Source organism: Coregonus lavaretus (genome assembly GCF_964263955.1).
Source record: "Coregonus lavaretus genome assembly, chromosome: 15".
NCBI lineage: Eukaryota > Metazoa > Chordata > Actinopteri > Salmoniformes > Salmonidae > Coregonus > Coregonus lavaretus.
This window is the reverse complement of record NC_140002.1, coordinates 21,064,866-21,078,816: the sequence shown is the minus strand read 5'-3', so window position 1 is coordinate 21,078,816 and position 13,951 is coordinate 21,064,866. Positions and strand designations below refer to the sequence as shown.

General features: G+C 41.2%; 1 protein-coding gene across 2 annotated transcripts in view; it reads right to left on the bottom strand.

The window, feature by feature from the left end:
* LOC311142366 (dual specificity tyrosine-phosphorylation-regulated kinase 1A-like) overlaps window positions 1-13,057 on the bottom strand; it is a 50,435-nt gene extending 37,378 nt beyond the window's left edge. For both annotated transcript variants that reach the window (XM_084178008.1, XM_084178009.1), the window contains exon 1: window positions 12,475-13,057. The gene's annotated coding sequence lies outside the window, so the exon portion shown is untranslated. The remainder of the gene's footprint in view (window positions 1-12,474) is intronic.
* Window positions 13,058-13,951: the final 894 nt, after the last annotated feature.

Sequence of the window (13,951 nt, the reverse complement as noted above, 5' to 3'; positions counted from 1 at the left end):
CAGATGGAATGGTGTATCGTTGCAGAATGTTGTGGTAACCATGCTGGTTAAGTGTGCCTTGAATTCTATATAAATCCCTGACAGTGTCACCCTGGACATGTGCTGGCTTGAGCAGGGGGACCTTGCGTGCGCTGCAGGATTTTAATCCATGACGGCGTAGTGTGTTACTAATGGTTTTCTTTGAGACTGTGGTCCCGGATCTCTTCAGGTCATTGACCAGGTCCTGCCGTGTAGTTGCAGAATGTTGTGGTAACCATGCTGGTTAAGTGTGCCTTGAATTCTATATAAATCCCTGACAGTGTCACCCCCACACCATCACACCTCCTCCTCCATACTTCACGGTGGGAACCACACATGCAGAGATCATCCATTCACCTACTCTGCGTCTCAAAGACAGTGGTTGGAACTCAAATTTGGACTCATCAGACCAAAGGACAGATTTCCACCGGTCTAATGTCCATTGCTCATATTTCTTGGCCCAAGCAAGTCTCTTCTTCTTATTAGTGTCCTTTAGTAGAGGTTTCTTTGCAGCAATTCGACCATGAAGGCCTGATTCACGCAGTCTCCTCTGAACAGTTGATGTTGAGATGTTTCTGTTACTTGAACTCTGTGAAGCATTTATTTGGGCTGCAATTTCTGAGGCTGGTAACTCTAATGAACTTATCCTCTGCAGCAGAGGTAACTCTGGGTCTTCCATTCCTGTGGCGGTCCTCATGAGAGCCAGTTTCATCATAGCGATTGAAGGTTTTTGCAACTGCACTTGAAGAAACTTTCAATGTTCTTGAAATGTTCCGTATTGACTGACCTTCATGTCTTAAAGTAATGATGGACTGTCGTTTCTCTTTGCTTATTTTAGCTGTTTTTGCCATATTATGGACTTGGTCTTTTACCAAATAGGGCTATCTTTCTGTATACCACCCCACCTTGTCACAACACAACTGATTGGCTCAAACGCATTAAGGAAAGAAATACATTCTACAAATTAACTTTTAACAAGGCACACCTGTTCATTGAAATGCATTCCAGGTGACTACTTCATGAAGCTGGTTGAGAGAATGCCAAGAGTGTGCAAAGCTGTCATCAAGGCAAAGGGAGGCTACTTTAAAGAATCTCAAATATAAAATATATTTAGATTTGTTTAACAATTTTTTGGTTACTACATGTTTCCATGTGTTATTTCATAGTTATGATATCTTCACTATTATTCTACAATGCATCAGAAATACAATGTAGACATTGTTAATGTTGTAAATGGCTATTGTAGCTGGAAACGGCTGATTTTTTATGAAATATCTACATAGGCGTACAGAGGCCCATTATCAGCAACCATCAGTCCTGTGTTCCAATGGCATGTTGTGTTTGCTAATCCAAGTGTATCATTTTAAAAGGCTAATTGATCATTAGAAAAACATTTTGCAATTATGTTAGCACAGCTGAAAACTGTGGTGCTGACTAAAAAAGCAATAAAACTGCCCTTCTTGAGACTAGTTGAGTATCTGGAGCATCAGCAATTGTGGGTTCAATTACAGGCTCAAAATGGCCAGACACAAAGAACATTCTTCTGAAACTCATCAGTCTATTCTTGTTCTGAGAAATGAAGGCTATTCCATGTGAGAAATTGCCAAGAAACTGAAGATCTCGTACAACGCTGTGTACTACTCCCTTCACAGAACAGTGCAAACTGGCTCTAACCAGAATAGAAAAAGGAGTGGGAGGCCCCAGTACACAACTGAGCAAGAGGACAAATACTTTAGTGCTTCTAGTTTGAGAAACAGACGCCTCACAGGTCCTCAACTGGCAGCCTCATTAAATAGTACCCTCAAAACACCAGTCTCAACATCAACAGTGAAGAGGCGACTCCTGGATGCTGACCTTCTAGGCAGAGTTGCAAAGAAAAAGCCATATCTCAGACTGGCCAATGAAAATAAAAATTAAGATGGACAAAAGAACACAGACACTGGACAGAGGAAGATTGGAAAAAAGTGTTATAGACAGACGAATCGAAGTTTGAGGTGTTTGGATGACAAAGAAGAACATTTGTGAGACGCAGACCAAATGAAAAGATGCTGGAGGAATGCTTGATGCCATCTGCCAAGCATGGTGGAGGCAACGTGATGGTCTGGGGTTGCTTTGGTGGTGCTAAAGTGGGAGATTTGTACAGGGTAAAAGGGATCTTGAAGAAGTAAGGCTATCACTCCATTTTGCAACGCCATGCCATACCCCGTGGACAGCGCTTGATTGGAGCCAATTTCCTCCTACAACAGGACAAAGAACCAAAGCACAACTCCAAACTATGCAAGAACTATTTAGGGAAGAAGCAGTCAGCTGGTATTCTGTCTATAATGGAGTGGCCAGCACCGGATCTCAACCCTATTGAGCTGTTGTGGGAGCAGCTTGACCGTATGGTACGTAAGAAGTGCCCATCAAGCCAATCCAACTTGTGGGATGTGCTTCAGGAAGCATGGGGTGAAATCTCTTCAGATTACCTCAACAAATTGACAACTAGAATGCCAAAAGGTCTGCAAGGCTGTAATTGCTGCAAATGGAGGATTCTTTGACAAAAGCAAAGTTTGAAGGACACAATTATTATTTCTAACCTTGTCAATGACTACAATTCCTATTCATTTTGCTATATTTCCTATTCAAACTCATTTCATGCATGTTTTCATGGAAAACAAGGACATTTCTAAGTGATCCCAAACTTTTGAACGGAGATAGATAGATAGCTAGATGAGTTTATAAAACAAAATGGCCACTGGATCGATGCAAATAATCATGATATAAATCTGCCAGGCAGGCATTGGCTACTTACATTTACATTTTAGTCATTTAGCAGACGTTCTTATCCAGAGCGACTTACAGGTAGTGAGTGCATAATTTTTTTTATTTTTATATTGGCCCCCCCCCCCGTGGGAATCGAACCCACAACTCTGGCGTTGCAAACGCCATGCTCTACTAACTGAGCTACACAGGACTACTTTGTAGTTAACATTTACATTTAGGTTTTTGGGAAAGCTTTTCCAATCTATACCAGAAGAAGGTTATTATTAGCATCATCGCTAAGGGCTACACAAAGTGTAGACTTACATGCGCACAGCACAAACAGACCGGGGCATTCCTGTGCAGTTTCAGAAAGTTGCAGGAAAATACAAATCACTGATGCATCTTGTTCATGTCTTATGATTAACTCTGGTAAATTAATTAATGTTCTAATGAGTTCAATACATTTAGTTGATTTCCTACTAAATTAAATACGTTTTGGAATATTGTTGAATTCTGTTTTTAAATGTCTGGATTCCATGATTCCCTCCTCAATGCTGATTTTATAGGCCCCTATGCATCTCACCTTTTCAGCTAGAGCTCTAACTTTAAAGTTCCTACAAAACAGGGTTAATGTGCCCAGCGTTTCCACTGCAGTAATTTAGCTGTGCCGCTGCGCCACCGCAAAATCATAAATATAAATATAATATGCCATTTAGCAGACGCTTTTATCCAAAGCGACTTACAGTCATGCGTGCATACATTTTCTTTTGTGTATGGGTGGTCCCGGGGATCGAACCCACTACCTTGGCGTTACAAGCGCCGTGCTCTACCAGCTGAGCTACAGAGGACCATCATTGCCGTCACGGCCCAAAAAATGAAACATATATTTCTGCCGAGGCGCACTTTGAAGATGCTAGAACAGTCCATTTACTTCTTCTCTGCAAACAAAGCGAGTAATGAATAGAAACACTATTCTACTATGGGGTTGTCTGATTTATCTATTTTACCTAGTCAGCTTGTTGTTGCGTATTCTATACAAGATAAATATTCCTCTCGAGGACATAGGGAGAGAAACATGCATTCTGACAAGAAGTCAATGCACAACAATTCTTGCAATTGCGAGGAAAACTGTTTTAAATGGCATTTGTTAAAAAGAGGGGGATCCCAGCTTTCCATTCCTGTTTTATTTATCAACTCCTAAATATGCATGAACTGCACCATTTTAAACCCAGATTTTTTTAGCAGCAGCATGGTTAAGCATGTTAGCACTACACAATTTGCAGTGCGTGCATAGGGGAGTGGGGCCAAATCTAACACGGTTCAATTGTAGGGTAACTTGGGGTACCTCAAAATCATTTTTTTGGGAGTGACTTAAAATTGTGAGGAGACATTACATTTTTTGTTGAGCAAGAGTACCAGGGAAAGTGTTGGGGAGAAAAAATTGTAACATGAAATGGTTTCTGTGAGATGTACAGACAGGAGGTGTGTTACCCCAAGTTACCCTAACAGGTAGGCCTACATAAAATATTCACTGGTGTTTATGCAAGTTTTTTGGGACATAAAATTCATCAATATGATGTCAACTAGTTAAAAGATCACATTTGGGATCTAGCTAATGATTAGCTCAATAGGGTAAATGCAGATAGGTAACCCTATGCTTCAGCCTATTTATAGCCACTATCAGGGCTAGACATTCAGGGCTGCCCGCTGGCCCGGCAACATCTGCAGAGTTCACAAAGCCAGTTAATCAAGCTTTCATATGGCCCGCTTGGGCCAGTACATTTTCAAAAACAGAAAAAATACATTTATATTTAATCCTTCACACTTGTTATCAACCAGCATTCGGTTTCCAAGTGGAGGCAAGAATGTCAAAGCCTTCTCTCTCCGCCTCGAGTGAAACCCGCCTCAGTAGGCTACGTCCTGGATACTCGCACAAAACCCGTTTCAGCGGAGGCGGGAAGCCCATCAATTCAGAGTTGAACATCGGCACGCACATTCAAAAAGGTCCACCTGCTTTTCAGTCTTTTTTTCATATACAGTGATGTCATTATTAGCAAAGAAAGGTTTACGTAGGCCTACACTGGAGCTGCTTGCTTGTCAAGACATGAACATTATTTACACAAGTCGCTTGGTCAAATAGAAAATTAATATTGTAACAATGCTATTCTGTAATCTAGGCCTATATAATTGTTTAAAAACCAGATTAATTCCCGAAGCTGTTCATGAGCTGTGTCGTTTACCAGCTGAATAACAACTGTCTGGTGGCAAGATTGCGCAACTCCTCACACAGCTGATTGCTGCGCAGAAATAAATGTATCCTAATAAGGCCAGTCACTGCGCAACATTCTTAAATTAAATCTCTGGAAAATACAACAGTTTTCATGACAATTGAAAAGAGCAGGAGCCCTTCAACGCTCTTAGTCATTGCGGAAATTGACCCACTATTCTGTTTACTTTCTGCACCTACAGTTGAAGTCGGAAATTTACATGCACTTAGGTTGGAGTCATTAAAACTCGTTTTTCAACCACTCCACAAATTTCTTGTTAACAAACTATAGTTTTGGCAAGTCAGTTAGGACATCTACTTTGTGCATGACACAAGTAATTTTTCCAACAATTGTTTACAATTGTTTTCACTTATAATTCACAATATCACAATTCCAGTGGGTCAGAAGTTTACATACACTAAGTTGACTGTGCCTTTAAACAGTTTGGAAAATTCCAGAAAATGATGTCATGGCTTTAGAAGCTTCTGATAGGCTAATTGACATCATTTGAGTCAATTGGAGGTGTACCTGTGGATGTATTTCGAGGCCTACCTTCAAACTCAGTGCCTCTTTGCTTGACATCATGGGAAAATCAAAAGAAATCAGTCAAGACCACAGAAAGAAAAAGGTAGACCTCCACAAGTCTGGTTCATCATTGGGAGCAATTTCCAAATGCCTAAAGGTACCACGTTCATCTGTACAAACAATAGTACGCAAGTATAAACACCATGGGACCACGCAGCTGTCATACCGCTAAGGAAGGAGACGCGTTCTGTCTCCTAGAGACGAACGTACTTTGGTGCGAAAAGTGCAAATCAATCCCAGAACAACAGCAAAGGACCTTGTGAAGATGCTGGAGGAAACAGGTACAAAAGTATCTCTAATCAACAATAAAACGAGTCGTATATCGACATAACCTGAAAGGCCGCTCAGCAAGGAAGAAGCCACTGCTCCAAAACCGCCATAGAAAAGCCAGACTACGGTTTGCAACTGCACATGGGGACAAAGATCGTACTTTTTGGAGAAATGTCCTCTGGTCTGATGAAACAAAAATATAACTGTTTGGCCATAATGACCATCGTTATGTTTGGAGGAAAAAGGGGGGTGCTTAACGCCGAAGAACACCATCCCAACCATGAAGCACAGGGGTGGCAGCATCATGCTGTGGGGGTGCTTTGCTGCAGGAGGGACTGGTGCACTTCACAAAATAGATGGAAGGAAAATGATGTGGATATATTGAAGCAACATCTTCAGTCAGGAAGTTAAAGCTTGGTCGCAAATGGGTCTTCCAAATGGAAAATGACCCCAAGCATACTTCCAAAGTTGTGGCAAAATGGCTTAAGGACAACAAAGTCAAGGTATTAGAGTGGCCATCACAAAGCCCTGACCTCAATCCTATAGAAAATGTGTGGTCAGAACTGAAAAGTGTGTGCGAGCGAGGAGGCCTACAAACCTGACTCAGTTACACCAGCTCTGTCAGGAGGAATGGGCCAAAATTCACCCAACGTATTGTGGGAAGCTTGTGGAAGGCTACCCAAAATGTTTGACCAAGTTAAACAATTTAAAGGCAATGCTACCAAATACTAATTGAATGTATGTAAACTTCTGACCCACTGGGAATGTGATGAAAGAAATAAAAGCTGAAATAAATCACTCTACATTATTCTGACATTTCACATTCTTAAAATAAAGTGGTGATCCTAACTGACCTAAGACAGGGAATTTTTACTAGGATTAAAAGTCAGGACTTGTGAAAAACTGAGTTTAAATGTATTTGGCTAAGATGTATGTAAACTTCCGACTTCAACTGTACATCATATCGCTGAGTCTACCTTTAACTAAAGTACGCATCTTGCAAGAGACTTGAGTTTGGCTTGCAGTGTTTCTGTAGTGCACATGTGATGGCAGAGTTCGCAAAACAAATGCCCATCAGATTGATACAAGTCATCATGATATCATTTTGCCAGGTAGGCCTACTTTGTAGTCAACATTTAATAGGGAAGGTTTTTTGTGAAAGCCTTTATACATGACTGTTTCGTCATGCTAACTGGCTACACAAAACAAAGGCTCATTCCCATGCGGTAGGCTACTTCTTCAGAATGTTTGCAGGAAATACGAATCACTGATGTATTATTAGAAAAGTAGTTAAATTGTACTCGTTTTTCATAATTCATGAAAATAATGCATTTAATTAAATTTCAAATAAGTTCAATACATTTGGAATATTATTTAATTCCGTTTAATGTCCGGATTTCACAATTCCGTCCGCATCACAGATTTTAAAGGGCCCTACACTAGTTAATTCCAAAAGTGTATAAACCTTGATAAGCCACAGTACAAACTTCATTTTTTATAGGTTCTCAACGCGATTTCAATGACAGTCCACCACAACCTCCTGATCAGCAAGGGGCAGTCGGTTTAATTTCATTGTGTATTAAAAAACACAATTTGAGATCATTGTGAGGGTATTTCTCAATTGGCTTGAATTGGGGATTGGGCTTCCTGGGAAAATGTTGACCTGGGTAGCAACAGTAAGTAAGAAGGGCGGGACTTGACAATGGGTCAATTGCAGGGCTAAGAGAGGACTTCTGAAAATGATACAATTCTACAGTAAAAATAGACATTCCATCACAGATAGTCATGGAACCTCAACCGATTATGATATGGGGCAAATAAAGGTTAGGCCTAGCTACATTTTAAAATCATTCCAAAGTTGCTGCAGCAATATCCGTTTACGTGCACACGTGTGACCTGGGTAGCAGAAGCACTGAAAAATACATGATCTAGCTGATGTTGTAGCCGATATTGATTTTTTAATTACTTGTTTATTTTGCTTAACAAGCGCTTTGAGATTCTGTCTGTAATGAAAAGCGCTATAAAAGTATAATAAATTATTATGTGTGTACGGGCACAGGCCATTCTCATTCATTTTTTATGTAACGTTCATAAATGATTGGTTGTTTAGCAACAAAACAAAGCATGCGCAACTATGGAGCAAAACAGACGGGTTGGCTTAGATTGTTGACAATGTTTATTGATTTTTTTATATATATAATTACACAATGAGCACTTGTTGTCTCTCAAATACATCCTTACAGTTGTTGGTTAGCTAGCTAGCATATCCATCAAAACACCTCAAAAACAAGACATGGTATCAAGATCAAGATGTAACGAGCTACTTACGATTCCCCACATGGCAGTTTGTCATTCTTACTAGCAATCTGGCTGCCCAGAATCACAACACGCTGACTTCTGCCCCATGGAAGCGCACAAATCGTTTGTGATGTCAGCTAACCCATTTATTAGACTTGTGTTATTGAAAATAGCTGTTTTTACTTTCACTTTCATGGATATTACCCATACACAGCCAAATATGAACCAGCATAGAAATTACTGGTAGGAATCTTGGGACACAGATGACCATATAATCACTTGTTGAGGAGTTTGCTACTGTGAATAAAGTCAAAGGCAGGGAGAATGTAAATGTTTATTGTAAAGTACACTCAGCATAGAATGTTTCTATAAGTAGCCTAGATAGTTAGAGAATGTGTCCCTGAGGTCATTCTGTTTCCAAGGAACTAACCATGTCATGAATGAACCAGAAGCCCCTTTAAATGCAATTAGCTTCACAAGATAACTGATTGACCAACCAGTCAAACTTCAAACGAAGGCCAACTTGAGATCATCCATCCTCTATACATTACATTTGACATTAGTCATTTAGCAGACGCTCTTATCCAGAGCGACTTACATGAGCAATTAGGGTTAAGTGCCTTGCTCAAGGGCACAGACCGATTTTTAACTTAGTCGGCTCAGGGATTAGAACCTGCGACCTTTCGGTTACTGGCACAACGCTCTTACCCACTAAGATACCTGCCGCCCTACCATTCACAAACTTTACTATTCAAAAAGGTGCTTTGCTCTTGCTGTGCACTACTCTTGTAGCTGTTATATTAGGCCTAAGTTACCAACTCACCGATTTAACCATGATGTTGATATGATATACTAAAAGAGACCAAGAGAGTGACTAGGAATGGAAAACTTAATGGTGAACAGGTGCTACTACATAGCAATGATGCTGCTCTCAGTTGACTGTTCATCCTGGTCTACAGTCGTGGTCAAAAGTTGAGAATGTGTTGGTCTTCACAAAGTTTGCTGCTTCAGTGTTTTTAGATATTTTTGTCAGATGTTACTATGGTATACTGAAGTATAATTACAAGCATTCCATAAGTGTCAAAGGCTTTTATTGACAATCACATTAAGTTTATGCAAAGAGTCAATATTTGCAGTGTTGACCATACTTTTTCAAGACCTCTGCAATCCACCCTGGCATGCTGTCAATTAACTTCTGGGCCACATCCTGACTGATGGCAGCCCATTCTTGCATAATCAATGCTTGGAGTTTGTCAGAATTTGTGGGGTTTTGTTTGTCCACCCGCCTCTTGAGGATTGACCACAAGTTCTCAATGAGATTAAGGTCTGGGGAGTTTCCTGGCCATGGACCCAAAATGTCGATGTTTTGTTCCCTGAGCCACTTAGTTATCACTTTTACCTTATGGCAAGGTGCTACATCATGCTGGAAAAGGCATTGCTCGTCACCAAACTATTCTTGGATGGTTAGAAGAAGTTGCTCTCTGAGGATGTGTTGGTACCATTCTATATTGATGGCTGTGTTCTTAGGCAAAATTGTGAGTGAGCCTACTCCCTTGGCTGAGAAGCAACCACACACATGAATGGTCTCAGGATGCTTTACTGTTGGCATGACACAGGACTGATGGTAGCGCTCACCTTGTCTTCTCCAGACAAGCTTTTTTTCTGGATGCCCCAAACAATTGGAAAGTGGATACATCAGAGAAAATGACTTTACCCCAGTCCTCAGCAGTCCAATCCCTGTACCTTTTGCAGAATATCAGTCTGTTCCTGATGTTTTTTCTGGAGAGAAGTGGCTTCCTCGCTGCCCTTCTTGACACCAGGCTATCCTTCAAAAGTATTCGCCTCACTGTGCGTGCAGATGCACTCACACCTGCCTGCTGCCATTCCTGAGCAAGCTCTGCACTGGTGATGCCCCGATCCCGCAGCTGAATCAACTTTAGGAGATGGTCCTGGCGCTTGCTGGACTTTCTTGGGAGCCCTGAAGCCTTCTTCACAACAATTTAACCTCTCTCCTTGAAGTTCTTGATGATCCGATAAATGGTTGATTTAGGTGCAATCTTACTAGCAGCAATATCCTTGCCTGTGAAGCCCTTTTTGTGCAAAGCAGTGATGACGGCACGTGTTTCCTTGCAGGTAACCATGGTTAACAGAGGAAGAACAATGATTTCAAGCACCACCCTCCTTTTAAAGCTTCCAGTCTGTTTTTCTAACTCAATCAGCATGACAGAGTGATCTCCAGCCTTGTCCTCGTCAACACTCTCACCTGTGTTAACGCGAGAATCACTGACATGATGTCAGCTGGTCCTTTTGTGGCAGGGCTGAAATGCAGTGGAAATGTTTTTTGGGGATTAAGTTCATTTTCATGGCAAATAGGGACTTTGCTATTCATCTGATCACTCTTCATAACATTCTGGAGTATATGCAAATTGCCATCATAAAAACTTTGTGAAAATTAATATTTGTGTCATTCTCAAAACCTTTGACCACGACTGTACATGTAAAATATGGGCCTTCTCCAAGACCTTTGAAGAGGAGGAATTTATTCAAGTTATATTCTCCTAAAATCGTTCAATTTCTGAATTGATTAAACACAGCCATTAAATGTTCTACAAAAACAAAATAAAACACTTCTTATTTGACCCATCAAAAACACACTAGTACCAGCTTTGTACACCTTTCATTTACAAAGTCATGGGGATGGCTACTTGCATGACAGCAGAGGTGGGCTACCTCTCTTGTGAGTTCTCCTCAAATTAGTAATGTGAGGTTTGTTTAGTTTCCCCTACTGAACTTGCTGCTTCAGTCAGCGTATACTTTTGACATCAATTGTGTCATGTTCATTTTGTGATGTGGAATTTACATTCAACTATTTGGGTCAGCTACGAAATTCCTCATTCAATTACTAAATAGCCAAGTCAGTGGCTATCATCAGTCCAATTGAACCATGATTACACTAGACTAGGGTCAACATGTTAGCTAGCTATCGAACTTTGCTAGCTAGCCAACTCCATCACCAGACACACTTGGTCAACATTAGCATATTCGCATTAAACTGTGTTTATGAACGCACCCAACTGTACATCTAACCAGCAATGACCTTGTGGCTGTTAATAAGAAAAAAGTAAAGTGTACCTATGCCGTTCTCATCTATACTAGCTAGCTTTAGAAGGCTTTAAGCCATTAGGAGGCCAAGGATGCAAACTTGAGCTATCAAGTGCCCTGGATTAACATTCGCATCTCTTGCTAGCTAACATTAGCTAACGTTACAGGCCAAGTTAAACAAGTAAGCTAAATAAGTAAGCTAGCTAGTTGATAACACAATATCAAGACAGAATGCGTTGAAGTGGCTAAACTCCCCATCCATATGACTAGCTGGCCATCAATCCATGCCCGCATCTCTGTGGCAACTGACAACTTGTCAAGTTAGCCAACCAGCTGGCTAGTGTGTTTGCTTACAAACCAAGCTAGCTGGAAGGCAACGTGTGATTGCTATAGTCTCTATTGAACACATGTTCCCGAGGTGTAGTGTATTTGTAGCTAGTTTACGTTACCTTATCGTGTTACTTAGCTACAAGACCATAAACACAAAGTGGACCGGCTAATGTTAGCTAGCTTAGCTACGTTGAATGACGTGCTAGCAAACAGTAACGTTAGCAAGCTTGCAATGTTTTCACACTATGTAGCTAACGTTAGCTAGAAGTGTGGCACAAACATATGACATAACTAACTTCAGTTTGTTAAAACAGCAAAGGACCAGAGTTATCAAACTAATTAAACGTTAACTAGCAAGACTTCCTTCCACTGAATTACATTTGTAGCTGCTACGCTAAGTTTTCACATCTAGCTAGCTATCCAAGTTAGCCAGCTGAATTGAAGTAGCTAACGCGTTAGATAGTTAACCTTACGTTACTGGAATGGATTAAGGCTAGGTTTCTAACATTATCTAACTTGCTAACGTTACGTTAACTGTGGCAATGGAAAGTTAGCTAACTAGCCAACTACACCAGCATGGCCTAAGCAGTTAGCGAGCTAGTAATGTGATTAACGATACATATAAGCCTAATGTTAATTGTTAATGCTTGTTATTGTATGTCACATTTATATGGGGTGCACGTTTTCCCACCAAAAGAGGCAACATTCTAAAACGTTGGTCAGACCGTTTACCAGCTAACGTTAGCTATATATCTAGCTTTGGCGCTAAAGCTAGCTGTAACGTAGCTGGCTAGTTTGCTGTGTCTGTTTACAATGGTAGCAATGTGACTGGCTAGTCAGAGCTACAGTGCAAACTTACCTTTGTCGCTGCCTGTCAGTCTTCCTATTCCAGAAAAATATCCTCATTTACAATCCCCAATGCCTTATGGCGATTTATTGAATCCAGTATCTCCTCCATGGAGCCCACCAGATTTCCCAACGTACAACCCTCACTCCTCTGAATAGATGTCAATTCTGTTTCCAAATCAACAGCGCCTCTCAGTCACCTCGCCAACAGCAGAAACTTATTCGATCTGACCATAGGGAAATCAACATTTCGATGTAGCTAGGCATGTACACTGTTAGCTGATCGATACCTTAATTGTAACGAGAGCAGCATTGCTTCCAAATCATGTTTAAAAATTGCGGCTACAAACTTGAAGACCCTGTTTTCTTGAAGGCTTTTTTTTGTACATTTCACAAAATGGCGCGTTCCAAACCTGCGCATCGAACCGGCCGGGCAGACCATAAACTACAGTCCACCAACGTACTCACTTAGCGCCGTTGTAACACATCCACTGCGTTATAACCAACCCTTTTGATTATTAGAATCCATTTCTGTCTGGGCATCATTTCTGTCATTGCTATGATTAGTGAATTTACTATTCCGGCGGGAAGGTACATTTTTTTGGGGGGGTGTGGGGAAAGGAAAGTGGATAACAAAATGGAAGCTGAACAAGAACGTTACCATGACGACTGTCATTCAAACGAATAAATTCCCGTCTCAGACCAATGACGCAAAAAATACTGCCAATCAAATGTTCGTTTGAAAAGGGGCGGGTCATAGGAACTCCTTGCACCGAAAAAGTGTTCGGTTGGGTCGCCACTGTATATATGAGGGTATGGCTAGAAGGGATCCAGATATGCGGACAAAATGGAGGAAATTGAGAAAAAGTTTGTGAAACAACAGCTGTGCTGGAATGCCAACAATATCGGTGCCATTTCGAGAACACAAACTCTCGCATCTTTCACAGCAAAGAGCGAGGGAGTCAGGGGGAGCAATGGCGGAAGCGGAAATATTGTGTGATTCTCTTGGCGCGAGTACAGATGGTGAGCATGAGTGGACGATTGTGAAGAAGAGTGGAGTAAAAAGGGCTACTTGGAAATGGACAGCAGTTTATGGTTGGAGTGCCATTCACGAGCAAGGATGTATTTTTTTGGGTGACCCGTTTGTGGTCTCGAAGATGGTGAAGGACGAATTGGGTAAAGTGGAATGGTCAGAGTGACCAGGACAGGAGCGGTATGATGTTGATTTCGTGTGTGTCAAGGCGCAAAAGGAGAAAGCTCTGTGTGGCTCAACATGTCGACGTATGATGTGGAAAGCTATGAAAGCTATGATTTTCAGAGTAGGGCACCGGTTAAAGGTGTCATCTCTGGTGTCTTGTTGGACATAGAGGCTGTGTGATTTAGGGAAAACATTCCAGGACTGTTATACGCACATCGCTTGAATCGAATGATAGACGGAAAGAAGGAGCAAGGGCTATCGGTTTTACTGTCATTTGATGTAGTGGTTCTCC